Source organism: Pogona vitticeps, chromosome 4 (genome assembly GCF_051106095.1).
Source record: "Pogona vitticeps strain Pit_001003342236 chromosome 4, PviZW2.1, whole genome shotgun sequence".
NCBI classification, from domain to species: Eukaryota; Metazoa; Chordata; class Lepidosauria; order Squamata; family Agamidae; genus Pogona; species Pogona vitticeps.
This window is the reverse complement of record NC_135786.1, coordinates 76,488,683-76,503,262: the sequence shown is the minus strand read 5'-3', so window position 1 is coordinate 76,503,262 and position 14,580 is coordinate 76,488,683. Positions and strand designations below refer to the sequence as shown.

At 41.5% G+C, this 14,580-nt stretch overlaps 1 protein-coding gene across 2 annotated transcripts in view; it reads right to left on the bottom strand.

Annotated features, from left to right (window-relative positions):
* The window catches only part of LEPR (leptin receptor), an 82,436-nt gene extending 72,683 nt beyond the window's left edge, over window positions 1-9,753 (bottom strand). For both annotated transcript variants that reach the window (XM_072997758.2, XM_072997759.2), the window contains exon 1: window positions 9,470-9,753. The gene's annotated coding sequence lies outside the window, so the exon portion shown is untranslated. The remainder of the gene's footprint in view (window positions 1-9,469) is intronic.
* Between the last annotated feature and the right edge of the window lie 4,827 nt (window positions 9,754-14,580).

The window sequence follows — 14,580 nt, the reverse complement described above, 5'->3', positions numbered from 1 at the left end:
TATGGCTTGGAAACGGGGATGAGCACCGCCCCCTAGAGTCGAACACGACTGGACAAAAATTGACAAGGGGAACTTTTACCTTTACCTTACTGCTTCTATATGGACAACAGATCTACAAAACTTTACAGGTCCTGAGGCTGAGAATTCAGAAAGCCAATAGATATTACATTGATATTGTAAATGTGAATTTAAATCTTATTTTTATTTATTAATAAATTGTGTTTTAGTTTGTTTTAGAGGCCACCTTTCTCCTGGTAAGGGATCCCAAGGCAGTGCAATATAGAATTTTTCAGTTCTATGGAATAGAATTAAAAACATAATAAGATGCACATTTTAAGTATATTGATTAAAATAAAATTGAATAATTAAAAGCAGGTAAACATTAACAACTATCTTAACTTTCAAAAGGCATTCAGGGACTCAATCATGATTGTTAAAATGATAGTTAAAAGCCTGCCTGAAAAGATGGATCGTCACCTGTCGGCAGAAAGATACAGTAGAAGGGAGGACGCAAGTCTAATATCCTGGGGGACAGCAATCCATAACCTGGCAGCTGCCAAGAGATGGCCCTCAGCTGTGCCTGTGCTGGCAATGAGACCAATAGGAGAGCCTTCTCTGACAATCTTAAATGACAAGCTTTATGGTGCTCTATTTGTTTCATATCATCGTTAGCTTGAGTTCCTTGGAAAAGGTGATTAAGAAATATTTAGATAAAGTTAACATAAAATCAATTCACTTTTTAAATTTCAAAGATCAAATTCATCTTTAGAACATGAATGTATACTGATGTGGCAGAAATTTACTCATCTCTTCAGGAGTCTATCACAATAAACAAACAGGACAAATGCAAAAAAAATTTAAAAAAATGTCAGCACATACCACTACATTCCACATCTGCACAATCTGGAGCTTCAGAACAATGATAACACTTTAAAAGTCATCTGGATGTGCAATTCAAGGATTAGGTTCTCCGTTTATCGAATAATGACTTGTTAAAGCATGGACATTTAGATCTGGATCTTTGCTTGTTTGTATTCAATGAGTAGCTTTGTTTCTTTCTTTCTTTTTTCCTGTGCTTTCCAATTATCCCTGCCAAGTACAAGTAAAATACTTACATTCTGTTTCACAAGCGGGGAACAGCACTAAAATAGTTCTGGAACTTCCAGTGGTAGTATTCGCACCAAATAACTAATGATAAAATATAAACCATACACAGGTGGGAACACATCAAGTAGTTCTAGCAATTAATAGATTGAGGTTTCTCTTCTAGATATCTATTTAAAAACAAAAGGATTATGAATTAAAATTTGCAAATCAGTAGCTATTAGCTAATATTAAATGAGACCATGCTACTGTAAGCATGCAAACTATCTTTATAAAAAAAATATGCTGCAGCTGCATTTGAATATGAAATTGATGATTCTGAAGCATAAATTTCTACTACAGTGGGGTCTTGACTTGAGAACTTAATCCGTATTGAAAGGCGGTTCTCAAGTCAAAAAGTCTGTAGGTCAAGTCTCCATTGACCTACAGTGCATTGAAAACCGATTAATCCCGTAACAGGCCATTTTTGTTCCATTTTGGTTTTTTTCTGGTCTGTAAGTCAATTCTCAGGCTGCACGTCAAACCTAAATTTTGCGGCCAGAGAAGTCTGTAACTCAAAAAGTCTGTAAGTCAAGCTGTCTGTAAGTCAAGGGTCCACTGTATAACGTAGATGGATACTGTATACTAACTGTTGTATTGCTTTTATAACTGCTGTATCTCCCACTGATTTATTTGGGCACCAGGAGTCATTTCACACCTGAAAAAACAGTCTGTCCCCATAATCTGTTTCATATGTAACAGAATATTACAAAACTATCCTCAGCAACATAATAGTTGAGCAGACTGATACTATTTTTCTGTGTTCAATGGGCCTTATCCTCTACTCAGTTATGGTAGAGATAATTGCCATAGCGCTGAACTACAGTGGGGTCTCTACTTAAGAACTTAATCCATATTGGAAGGTGGTTCTCAAGTGGAAAAGTTCTTATGTAGAATCTGCATTTCCCATAGGAATGCATTGAAAACCATTTAATCTGTATCTGCTCTTTTCCGTCCATAGAAACTAATGGGAAGCTGCTATTCTGCCTTCTACCACTAGAGGGGGATATTTTTCTTTTTTTCCCCCTTAGGTCAGGGAACAGTGTTAAAAGCACTTCTGACGAAGCTAATTTTGAAGCAATGGACTGAAAACCAATTAATCTGTTCTGGCTGTTTTTTTGTTATGTAGAGGTGCGTTTGTACATTGAAGCATTAGTTCCCATAGGAACTAATGCAAAGCTGGTTAATACGTACTCTACCACTAGGGGGAGAACTTTTTTTAACCTAAGATGACCTAAGGTTAAAAAAAGAGCAGGAAAGTTTTTTTTTCCTGTTCTTATCTTGGATTTTTGTTCTCAAGTAGAAGCAAAATTTAGCAAATGGAGCTGTTCTTAAGTGGAATTGTTCTTAAGTAGGGACGTTCTTAAGTAGAGACCCCACTGTATGAAACATGGGAGAACTGAATCATTGAGGTAAGGATAATAACTTCTGATTTTCCTAAGTGCATGCCATAATTCAGTTGCCAGTGTCACACATTTCATCTAACTTATCTAGCCCACAAAATACCCATTTTAAAATAATTTGGACAACTGCATTATATACTGTATATGACATTTCATCTCTAATTGCAGGTTATCTGTAACATGTTTCAGCTCTAACTGAGCCTGTTTTGCAATCCTGAATTCATGCAATTTGCAGTTCAAAGCAGTGGCAAATTATGTTTCTGTGAAAATAGAAATAACCAATTAAAAATAAAAACAAAAGCCAACAGATAGGGGAGGGAGCACAGAAGCACAAGATTCTGGTCATGTCATCACCATAATAGACAAATGCATATGATTTTTTTATTATTATTATCTCTATGACACATGAAAGTCCCATTTGGCTTTTAAGTGAGGATATGTTCACACAATTACAATCCCTATTTGTGAAATGCAAAATATTTGGGATGTGGGGGGTTTGCTTTATATCACCAGTCACTAAATGATGAAAATTCATGTATGCAATAGTCTCACTAAATGTACTTGATGTCACTACTTTGTCAAGTAACAACACAAAACTTAGTTATTGATAGCTCTGATAGACATACTTCAGCTACAGATCTGAGTCACATGACCAAATATTTTTGGACTATGCCTTTATGTTGCATATTCTTTATACTGCTGCAACTCAATATATTTTAACTTTCTGTAGCTACCAGCTAGTACATACATATTCAGAAAATATATAATTGTATGTTAGGTCTCATCAAGTTAGTTTTGCACAACATAGTTATAAATCAATTCTATAAATGTCTACATAGAAATAAGTCTTGTTAAATTCATTGATGCATGCCCCTCAGGGAAAGAGACATAGGAACACAACCTCAGTACTGTCTCACAGATTAGAATGACTCCTGAAAAGATAGTGAGTCACAGAGTAGCAGTATATCATATTCTAGCAGGTTTTGATCAGCTAGATGTCATCCTTTTAAGAGCCCTCTGACACAATGAGTTATTATTTCAAACAACCTAGAAAGGACAAAGATCAAACTCTTGGGAAAGAATTGTTATAAAATTCAAAAAAATAAAAAGGTACTTCTGACTGATTATCTGTTCTCAGTTTAGACATTTCAGTTTTCCAGCAGTCTTAAGGGAAGAAGTAGGTGGACCATGTAAAGGTTCCATTCTGTGTGCTTTTAGAATCAGTTTGACAGCTAGAAAAAGCTCTTTGTTTTCAGGTTATTTGCTTCCTCAAGAAGCATTTTCTATGGGTGAGTAGAGAATGCACAAGATATGCAAAACCCTTCACTATCTTATTCCACGACCATCAACCTCAAACCCCACTTCCATTAAGTTTCATTTGAATACAAAAGAGAAGAGGGGACAAGAAAAGGAATAGTAGTTTTGGAGAAATCGGTCAAAAACATTCAAATTTGGAAACTTACAGTGAATGGGCTATATAAAAAGTAATTATGCCTTGTTGATATTGTTACAATTTGTTATCTTCAAACAGTGCACCCTCGGTTTTTATTCCCCCCCCCCTTTTTTTTCGCCAATTCTCTGCCCCACAAGAAATAAAGATTTATTTGCAGGAGAATTCTCTCAAGTCAGTATGGTACAAGACTAGTGGCTGGTTTTGCATTAGATGCAGATAAAATGCTATCCATTTTATTGACAAATGCAACAGACTGAGCACAATCTAATGCTTGCTGCAGTTTTGCTGTTATTGTGGTCTTTGTGTCAGCAACATGTTTTTTAATACAAAGGTTCAACACAGAGTTTCCTGGAGACATCCAAGAACGAAGCATTGGCATTAGCTCGATTTGATCCTCACTAGGCACTTTAGCCTTCCTAGTATTATGATCACACACAGTTCTCAGGGTGCTGATTGCGACACTGATCACTCCCTGGTGTTTAAAACTGTGAACAAAGAGATTGTATCACACGAAAAAGGAAGGAAGATCACATATTGACATCAGCAAGACTAGCGATCAAAGAAAAATGGAGGAATTTGCCCAAGCACTTGAGGAAACCCTTCCAGGCCTGACTGATGCAAATGCACCTGAACAATGGGAACATTTCAAGAACATTGTTTATAACACTGTCTTGTCCACATTTGGCAAGAAGACCAAAGAGACAGCAGACTGGTTCGAAGCCCATTCAGAGGAGCTGATGCCAGCCATTGAAGAAAAGAGGAGAGTTTTAGCAGCATACAAAGCCTGTCCTAGTGAGTACAACTCGCATGCTCTTCAAATTGCTCATAGCAAAGTCCAACAGCCTGCCAGGAGATGTTCTAACAATTATTGGCTTCAGCTCATCTCTCAGATATAGATAGCAGCGGACACAGGTAACATCAAGGGAATGTATGATGCTATCAAGCTGCTTTAGGTCCAACACAGAAGAAATCTGCTCCTTTGAAGTATGCTAGAGGTGTGATCATCCAGGACCAAGCACAGCAGATGGAACGCTGGGTGCAGCACTACTCTGAGCTATATTCCAGAGAGATTGTAGTAACCAAAGAGGTATTAAATAAGATTGTGTGCCTGCTTGTCTTGGAAGAGTTGGACAGTGAACCAACCTTAGCAGAAATAAAAGTGGCCTTGGATTCCCTTGCTTCCAGCAAGGCACCTGGTAAGGATAACATCCCTGTTGAAGTGCTGAAGTGCTATAAAGAGATCATCACCACTGAGCTGCATTGTAGGGAAGTTGCTTGCCCTTATTGTGCTGAAGAGACTCCAGGTTCTTACAGACAGAGTCTATCCAGAATCATAGTGTGGATTTCGCGCTAATAGATCCACCATTGACATGGTATTTTCCCTCAGACAATTGCAGGAGAAATGTAGGGAACAATGACAGCCACTCTTTGTGGCCTTCACAGATCTTACAAACGCCTCTAGACACTGTTCCAAGACCTCTATTCAGAGCACATTACCATAGTCTCTCGAGACTGAAGGATGCCTACTGAGCACAATAATCTCTGTAATCATGGCTAGCCTGTTGCAGATGCTACAGGGAAAGAAGTGGGATTCGCTTTTTAGCTTGGTATGCATGAATTCTAGTTGAAATCATGGATATTAGCATATCAGGCACCTTTTTTGTTATGACCCACAGTAAATTTAAAATTAATTAAAACCAAGAGTTGACAATTCTGTGTATGACCATGGCTATACAACTTTGTTATTCACTTCATTTCTATACTACACCTCATTCTCTTAATTAATCCAGTACTAGGTCATGATCCAAAGACTATTTTTGGTGTATCAAAAGGTTTAGGCATGCCTAGATAGATGTTTCATTTTTATTTTTTTATTTATTTTATTTTGCAGTCCTCTGTGTAGCATATTAAAATGCTTTCCAATCCTCCTTTGTTTCCTGTGCTTTGCCATGTGGCATGAGATCCTGCTCTTTCAGAAATGAAAGCTTCATTGTATGTATGCAATAAACCTACATGCTGTTATGTGCTGTCAAGTTGGAACTGACTCATAGTGACCCTAACAGGGCTTTCAAAATAAGTGAAATATTGAAGTAGCTTTTTTGTTTACAATTTCACACCCCCAGTGAGTTTCTGTGTCTGAGCAGGGAGGCAAACACAGACCTTGTGAGTCCTAGCCCCTTGCTCTATTCACTGCACCACACTGGGTATCTAAACCCACATAACTTGGTTAAATTCAATTTAGTTTTGACTCCTTGGTTTTTATTATTATTAATTTTTGGCAATATTTATTATTGCACTCTCTCTCTCTCTTTTGCCCATTGCTTTTATTATTTTCATCAACAAGTTTACAAATTAATTATATTGTGAAGATTTGTTTCTTTGTGTTTTTTTTTTTTGCAAGTCTTTTTCTTGGCAATTGTACCAAAAGTGCAGGAAAGAATAAAGTGCAGGATAATATTGTGTGATTACTCTCACACAACACCCATTGCACAGTGCCTGTACATTCCTGCTCATTGCAGAAAGGTGAACAAGATGGCCTTCCACTTCCACAAGCAGTTGCTCTTTCTGTGAATGTGCAAAAGTACAATCCCTAACATATCTCTATGTGGCTGCATGGTGGAGATTTACAGCTTGAGGTTCTCATTGTGTGATTAGTTAAAGGTACAATCCACTGCAACTATGTGCACATGGGTATTTATGCTATATGAGCACTGAACAGAATCTTGGCATTGAATTCATCACTTTTCTTAGTTTGTAGCTGGATCCAGGATTCAAGGAGATGTAAAGAAACAAAAGGAGAATATCTTGAATAGCTTTCATCCCATCAGTATATTCAGCAAACTGAACATTCCTATACATATCTATTCAAAAGTAAGTTCCACCCTACTCAGTGGGACTTACTCCCAGGTAAGCACACACAGGATCTCAGTCTGAAAGAATGTTCTTCATTTCCATCATGCATATATTCATTCAAAAATGAGTTCTTACACGTGCTCAACTCAAGATGGGCTTTTCTTTACATATTCTCATTAGCTTCCTCTTTACTTCATTGCCCTTCATTCAGCTCGCACGGAGCAGAAATCTAGAAGCTGTTATTCAAATGTGTACATCATCTCCATATTCCATTGAGTGACATGGCTTCAACAAAGCACCAACAATATGCACAGAAAAATGCTCCAGAGCTGTAAGGAATCCATTCGCCTCCAGAAGAGTGTTGTAATACAGACTAATAACCTCACATCCGAATCTCAACAAGAAATCATCTCACTATCCTTCTGTCCAGTAGAAAAAACTTGTCTAGCTTGTAGCCAGCTCAATGGGGCAGCCACAAGTTTGTAGTGGCAGCAGTTTCAGAATTCTATAGGGTTTTGTGTACTGACATAAACACTTGAAACTTATCTCACTAGAAGCAGAAGTGTAATATGTACATAGTACAGTATCCTGGGCAATTAATGGAGCCACCACATTGTACACAGCATTATTACACCTACAGAAACCATAGTGTGATTTGTACTTTCTCTGTAGAATTCATTTTTACAATTTCTGATATTTAAAAATAAATTGAAATTGTGTTTATCCAATGCAAATCTCTTGACGTGACTCTTCACCCTGTTCTGTGTTGTGCAATTCCCACATTGTTTCAAGATGAGGTAGGCATAATTATACTAGAAAGTCAAACAAATGCTAGGGAAAATAGTTAAGTCTTAAATAGTTCATTACACAATACTTGCTTAATTATGCAGTTTAAAACTTTAAAAACCTTACAAAAACCTTAAAAAGCACTTTTTGTGCCCTTCTGGTTGGCCTACAAAGGTAACATCTTTGTATGTAGATCTGGAGTTTGTTTTATACTAACATAGTCAAAATCACTGCTTTTATTTACAGTGTTGTCACTGTAATAATTATCCACACTTAAAAGAACATGTCCATTGTGTTTCTGCATGAGTTAATAGCCCATGCCGAGTTCTTTAGTACAAGAAAGCATGATAAAACTATCCTTTATACAGAAACATAGTGAGGAGCCTCTCCTTTGCTTCCATGGATGGCCTCCTAATTCTACTGCATCGCTGCACTGGGAGTGATGAAATGATTCAATCACACACAAAATGATGAATCAGTGGAAGTTGGTAGAAGAAGACTATCAACCCAGTACACAATTCACAAACATTTAAACTGAAGTACTTGATCAAATGAATTAAAGTAGCTTAAGAGCATTTCAAATATGTTTTCATGGCAGGTAAAGCCTCTCTTATTTTCACGTGGACATGGCTAAATGAGGGCAGAGACAAGCAAGAGAATTTGAAACGAAAACAACATTCTAGCCAAAGGCCACCTGGACTTTAGATTTGAGTCACCAATGTCTGCATTCAGATCCCCAATCAGATCTAGATGATGAAACTTTTTATGCCTGGTGTGGGTAGAAAGGCATGAGACCCGTGTATGTACAATATAGTACTCAGAACTCATTGGATCAGGCAGGATACCCTTGTGGTAGAGGGACAAATAAATTTCTGGGTAAGCATTCCATCAGCATCAGAACTCAAATATTCAGTGCCAGAATAGCTAGCTAGGACAGGAAGCTTGTACATTATAGCACAAGCGATATTCCCAAACAGACACTTACCAGTGTTCATCATCACCTATTCCCAATCTATTTTTCCAGGCATTGCTACAGGGTGTGCACATTCCTCGTTTGCTTTCTCCTCAACCACTCTGCAGCCTTTGCCATTAAAACTTTTCAGGCGAGGCGAATGCTTATTTGAAGATGAGAAAAGAGTGGAGGAACTGACTCCCTTCTTTTTCCCCCACCAGAAAGGGGGAGGGGCTTGCCATGTGTGGAGGGAGATCGCAACAACCGCCTAGAAAGAAGGCTTGAGCTTCGGCTACCCTGCCAGCTGCAAATGCCACTTGGGGCTGCCGCTTCCTGGCCCGGTTCGGTGGTTTCTCCAAAACAGAACCACGTTCCAGTTCACTAATCAAGGTGAGACTGAGGGGCAGGTTCTGTTTGGATAAGGAGACAATTCGTTACTCCTTATGCACAGGCTTACACGCAAACGCCATGTAGTCGTTACAGCGTTCATTAATTTTCCAAGGCGCTGTTGTTGTTTTCCGCACGCACAGGTACCCGGCCAGGCTCCCTCCCTCCTCGGCAGACCCACCGCCCGCGCCAGTCCCACCAGCTCAAGCTGCCTTCCTCCTTCCTCCTCTCCACCGCCTCCAGCCGCCTCAAGCGCAGGACTTCACCGGGCTCTTTCTGGAGCATCTTGGTGCAGTGGGCAGTCTGGAGGTCCCCCCGAAGTTCCCTCAAAGCAGCCACCCGCCACCTCGACCCAAACCAGCCAACCACCGGTCCTGGCTTTCTGTGCTGGCGGCGAGGCGGACACTGACAGACACCGCGAGCACCTTGGGTCCCAAACGCTGCCCAAAAGGCAGGGGTCGCCCAGCTAGAACAAGAAAGGACAACACGTACCTTTTGGCTGTGGCCGTCGGTTCGCCTCACGGTCGCGCCTTCCCCAGGCAAAGCATGAAAGAGGGAGGAAGAGAGGGAGTGCGCTGAACCCCTCCTCTGGCTGTTCTTGTCCAGCCCGTCCTTCTTCCCCTCTCAGTCCTCAGGCTTTCACCCGGCTGGCAGTGGAACCATCGCTCCCCCTCTCCCCTCTAGCCCCCTTCGGCCTTTATCCCAGCCAGTCAGTTCCGCGTCAGCGCCGTCTGCAGGGACAGAGAGCGAGCGCGCGAGCGAGTGAGAGAGCCTTCAGGACGGCGGGCGGGCGCGAGGGCGAGCGCGCGAGGCTTGCGAACACCACCACCAGCAATAGCAGCAGCAGGAGGAGGCGTGAAATGCTGCAGCTCCAGCTCTGTCTTGTTACCTGTGCATCTACGGCACTCGCTGCTGGGAACGCGGGAAGCGCCTGTCGGCCAAAAGCGTGGCGCTCGAGCCTTTTTTGGTTTCTGCCACACGGAAGCAGCGACTTGAGGCTTCTGAGTTCCCGCCTTTACCGAGGCATCTTCGGCCAGAGGCATCTGCCCGAGACGTTTAACATCCCAGGCGTCAGTTATTCTAACCTTTCCCTCCACCCAGAGCCTTTTAGGGGATCATGTGGGCAGTCCAAGTCTGTTGGTAAGAGAGCAGTCAAGGCTCTTGTCTTTTTAGACCTATGTTTTTTTCCAGGGCAAAATTTAAATACACTGCACAGTATTTATGAGCATATCAAAAGGCGCTTTCTTGAGCTGCTGCACTTTTTCTTTCTTAAAACTTTTTATCTCAAGCAAACCATTAATTAGAGACATTTTCTATAGAAATGTGGTGTTTCCCCTCACAAACACACCCCTCCAGAACCTGCCTATTACAACGGCTGGGCTCAAACTCCGAAGTTGAAGTTTCAGGAATTTGCTATGCTTCTCTTCCTTTCTGGACAAGGAGGGGGGGAAATCCCATAACAGTTTGAAACGCTGTGTGTCAGAGCTGCTTTTAAACCTGAGTACCTATTTCCATCCATCTTGTGGCTGGCATGAGGGCTCACCACGTCAGCACAAACATCTTTGTTGTGTGTGTTGGGTGCCCAAAAGTTAGAAGGGAGGCACTAGAGAATAAGCCTGTTGATGACTGTTCTGGTGGATATCATACTACAGTATTTGAAGCATGGCAAGGGTTGAAGTACCAGTGTCACAACTCATGAGCCTTCTTGTTGCGGAGCTGGCTTGGCAGCAGTAGGCTGAGGGGAGGGAGAATCCCCGTGGGCAGGTGGTGAACCTTCTAGAAAACACCGCAGCAGTCCTGAGGCTGGAAAAGCTTCTGAAATGTCATCTGTACTACGTATATGTAAGGCCAGAAACAGACGTTAAAGATAGCGTCTAAAATAGAATGGGAATGCATTCATGTTTCAGAGAGGAGTTTGAGACAGTGTTTTGGGATTTGTGAAAGCCTACTTCAAGGAGTCCTTAGATCCTAAAGACAAATCAACATAGCAAGCAAATTAATTTGGAGACTCGAGCAGGTGTGGGAAACTCCTGCTCTGGCATTCATGTACTCTTATTAGGGCATGATCCCACCGACAAAAAGAAACACTCTTTTTTAAAGATTTAAAATAAGATGTCTCTGTGATGTAAACAGAAACACAGATTACTTTACCAGGGAAGCATGCATTCTGGTTGGAAAGCAACACCAACTTCTACTTCTGCTCCACCAGAAGGTTGTTTATTTTAGCAGGCATATGAACCCCTGATTTATGTCAATCATTTCTGCACATCTAAACATCTGTCACTGGAAAATGTGACCTTGAGTAACCAACAGAGGTGGTGGGAGAGGCCGCAGGGGCAAGAGCCACAGGGAGGCAAGAAGGAAGGAGGGAGGGGCAGGCACAGGGAGCCTGAGAGGAAGGGGAAGATGTGGCCCATCCAGTGCAGGACTGGAGGAGTGAAGAGCTGTGTTTGGGCAAAAAAAAAAGTATCAGAGGCACAGATCCTCATGGATTCACATGATTTCTACAATAAGATCATCCCCCTCAAAAAAAAATCATAGGCACCATCTCTGCCCACAAACTGGACAGTGGTTTGGGAATGATCCCATGTTAAAATCATGTGGATCCAGGATGATTCATGCTTGCATTCATGTTTTTGCACCACTACAAAGCCCGGCACCCTTCATTTCTGTGATGTCTTCTGTGGGTACAAATGGGAACATCTGGAGCATTCTTTAAGGGGCAGAAGCACCCAAGCTTTCTAACAGAACAAGCAGCTTTGCTCTTTCTCTCCTTCCTTCTTTCCCTCACCTCACCACAGCAGCAGAAGCAAGCAGCCAACATGAAGGCAGGGTATGCAAGCTTCAAATGTAACCATTTAAAACAGTGGTGTCGAACTGTGGCCCTCCAGATGTTCTTGGACTTCAACTCCCAGAAGCCTTCACCACCACCTCTGCTGGCCAGGATTTCTGGGAGTTGAAGGCCAAGAACATCTGGAGGGCCACAGTTCGACACCACTGATTTAAAAAGTCATTGTAGCTCCCCCTCAACCGAGATACAACACAGTTTTAAAACATATTAAAAGTTTTCTCAGGGGGACACAAACACCAACCCAAATATCATGTGATTTCTAAATTATTCCATTTAGAACTGAGCTTAATTGTGAGGCAAATGGCCTATGTTACTAGTTAAGGATTTTCTCCTTCTAGTCATTCTCTATCTGTAACATGTTTCTGGTTTAAGCCTGTAGTAGCAATGGTGGCATCTACTGTAGGTGCCACGTTCCTGATCACCAAAATGTCCCTTTCATCCTAATCTGTGGGATTTTATATTATCTGATTGTCTAGGGCTTTTCCATACACCGGGCCCATTTACCTTGTGCTGATTTTCACAATCCGCAGAACTAGAATCAGAACAAATAAATGCTTGCCCTGCCTCTGTGACATCAGAAGGCCCCACCCACCAGTCTCAGTTTTTGGCCTGGAAACCTCAGGGAATGGGATGCTACTGACCTGCCAGCCTTCCTGTCCATTAAATCACCACAGGCAGAAGATAAGAAACAGGTAATTATGTTTCATTTTCCATAGTCACCACTGCTGGTCATCCAGTCAACATGGGTATAAATAACATGGGTATGAATGTGTAGGATTAAGTGAAGATTGAAGTGCCCTGACACATTTTGCCTTCCAAAGCAAAGAATAAGATGGTGTCCCCTCTTCTTGTTCTGGACATGGTGGTGCTGTGGGCTAAACCGCAGAAGCCTGTGCTGCAGGGTCAGAAGACCAAGCAGTCGTAAGATCAAATCCACACGATGGAGTGAGCGCCCGTCACTTGCCCCAGCTCCCGCCAACCTAGCGGTTCGAAAGCATGCAAAATGCGAGTAGATTAATAGGGAGCACCTCGGTGGGAAGGTAACAGTGTTCCGTGTCTAAGTCGCACTGGCCATGTGACCATGGAAGATTGTCTTCGGACAAACGCTGGCTCTATGGCTTGGAAACGGGGATGAGCACCGCCTCCTAGAGTTGAACACGACTGGACAAAAATTGTCAAGGGGAACCTTTACCTTTACCTTTACCTTCTTGTCCAGTTATAGAAACTGACTAGACTGGAAGTTGGATCATACTTCAACAGTGGTGATTAGATGGTGTCCTCCACCACATCTAAAGGAAAGTTAGGAGGATTGCTTTGTGAGTTTCCTGTTGAACAAAACAAGCCACAACTGTAGATACCATGTGTCTAGTGGTGCCATTTCAACAGTGAATAGAACTCAGCCTTATTTTTGTTATCTACTTTCCTCTTGATGTGCAGCCCTTTCCCCCACTTCAGGAGGGCCATCTGAATCTGGGAGAGATGTTGAGGGGCGCTGGAGCTTTCAGGAGCAGAATGAAAAAGTCAGCTTCTGTGACCTCACATACGTACAGTGATGCAAAACTGGGTGTAGGCTCAAGAATAACAGCTCGGAGAGAAAATAGTCTCATGTATGTATATAACTATCTTCATTCATTCAAAATAATTTACTTTTAAACACAGTTGGCCAAAGAAAATTTGCTGCCCAGGGTAAAGGACAATGTAGCACCCCCTCATTAGCACACAAACATCATCATCAACAACATCATCATAGAAATGGAGAACTGAAAGGGACTCTATGGATTGTCAAGTCCAGCCCTGGTCGAAGAGGCAGAGTGGGAAATCGAACTCTCAGCCTCTGGTTCTGCAGCCAGAGACCTAAACCAAGGAGCTATCCAGCAGTTAGCATAAGCTAACTGTGTCAGCAGTTGACAATAGGATAGTATTCTCCAGGGACAAGAAGTGTAGTTCTGCTGATTCTGCCCAGGTAATTGTATTCACATGACGAGTGCCAGGACAGGACTACATAGGGATGGCCCGAGAATAAACTGCATGTCATTTAGAGACCTACCTGTAAAATTAAATTTACTCTTACCTCATCTTTGGTTTAGAAGACTTTTTTTTTCTTTGAGAGATGAAGTTGGGTTTCCACTGCACCAGTTGACCAACAGACATAAGAAACAGATATTTGGTAGTACTACTTTGTTTGCCTATAAATTAATCTCTCTGTCTCCACGTTGTCTCTCTGTCTCTGTCTCTGTCTCTGTCTTTCTCTCTCTCTCTCTCTCTCTCTCTCTCTTTCTCTTTCTCTCTCTCTCTCTCTCTCTCTCACACACACACACACACACACACACACAGAGAGAGAGAGAGAGAGAGAGAGAGAGAGCTATATTTTACGTGAACTTTTGTGGACAAATCTACTTCTTCAGACATGTGGACTTGTCCATGAAAGGGCACATTAAAATATAGCACTTAAATGTAAGGTTCCACAATGTTTTGTCTTCTTTAATTTTAATTTTTCTTGTGTTATTGTCTGATATGCCAGCACAAACTAAAGTAACTAGCCCTTCTAAAACACACCTTTTTCTGGAAGGAATGAGATGCTGCCAACTTGGTCACACCTGTGCAGATAAGGCAAAAATGGCTGATGCATGAAATGGTTTCATAAGTAGAACTGGGGAATCTAAGCCTAAAGTCAATTCATATTTTACTGAAACAATATAGAAACCACCTCCCTGAATAAATCCTGACAAGATGGTTTTTCCATGGAACACAG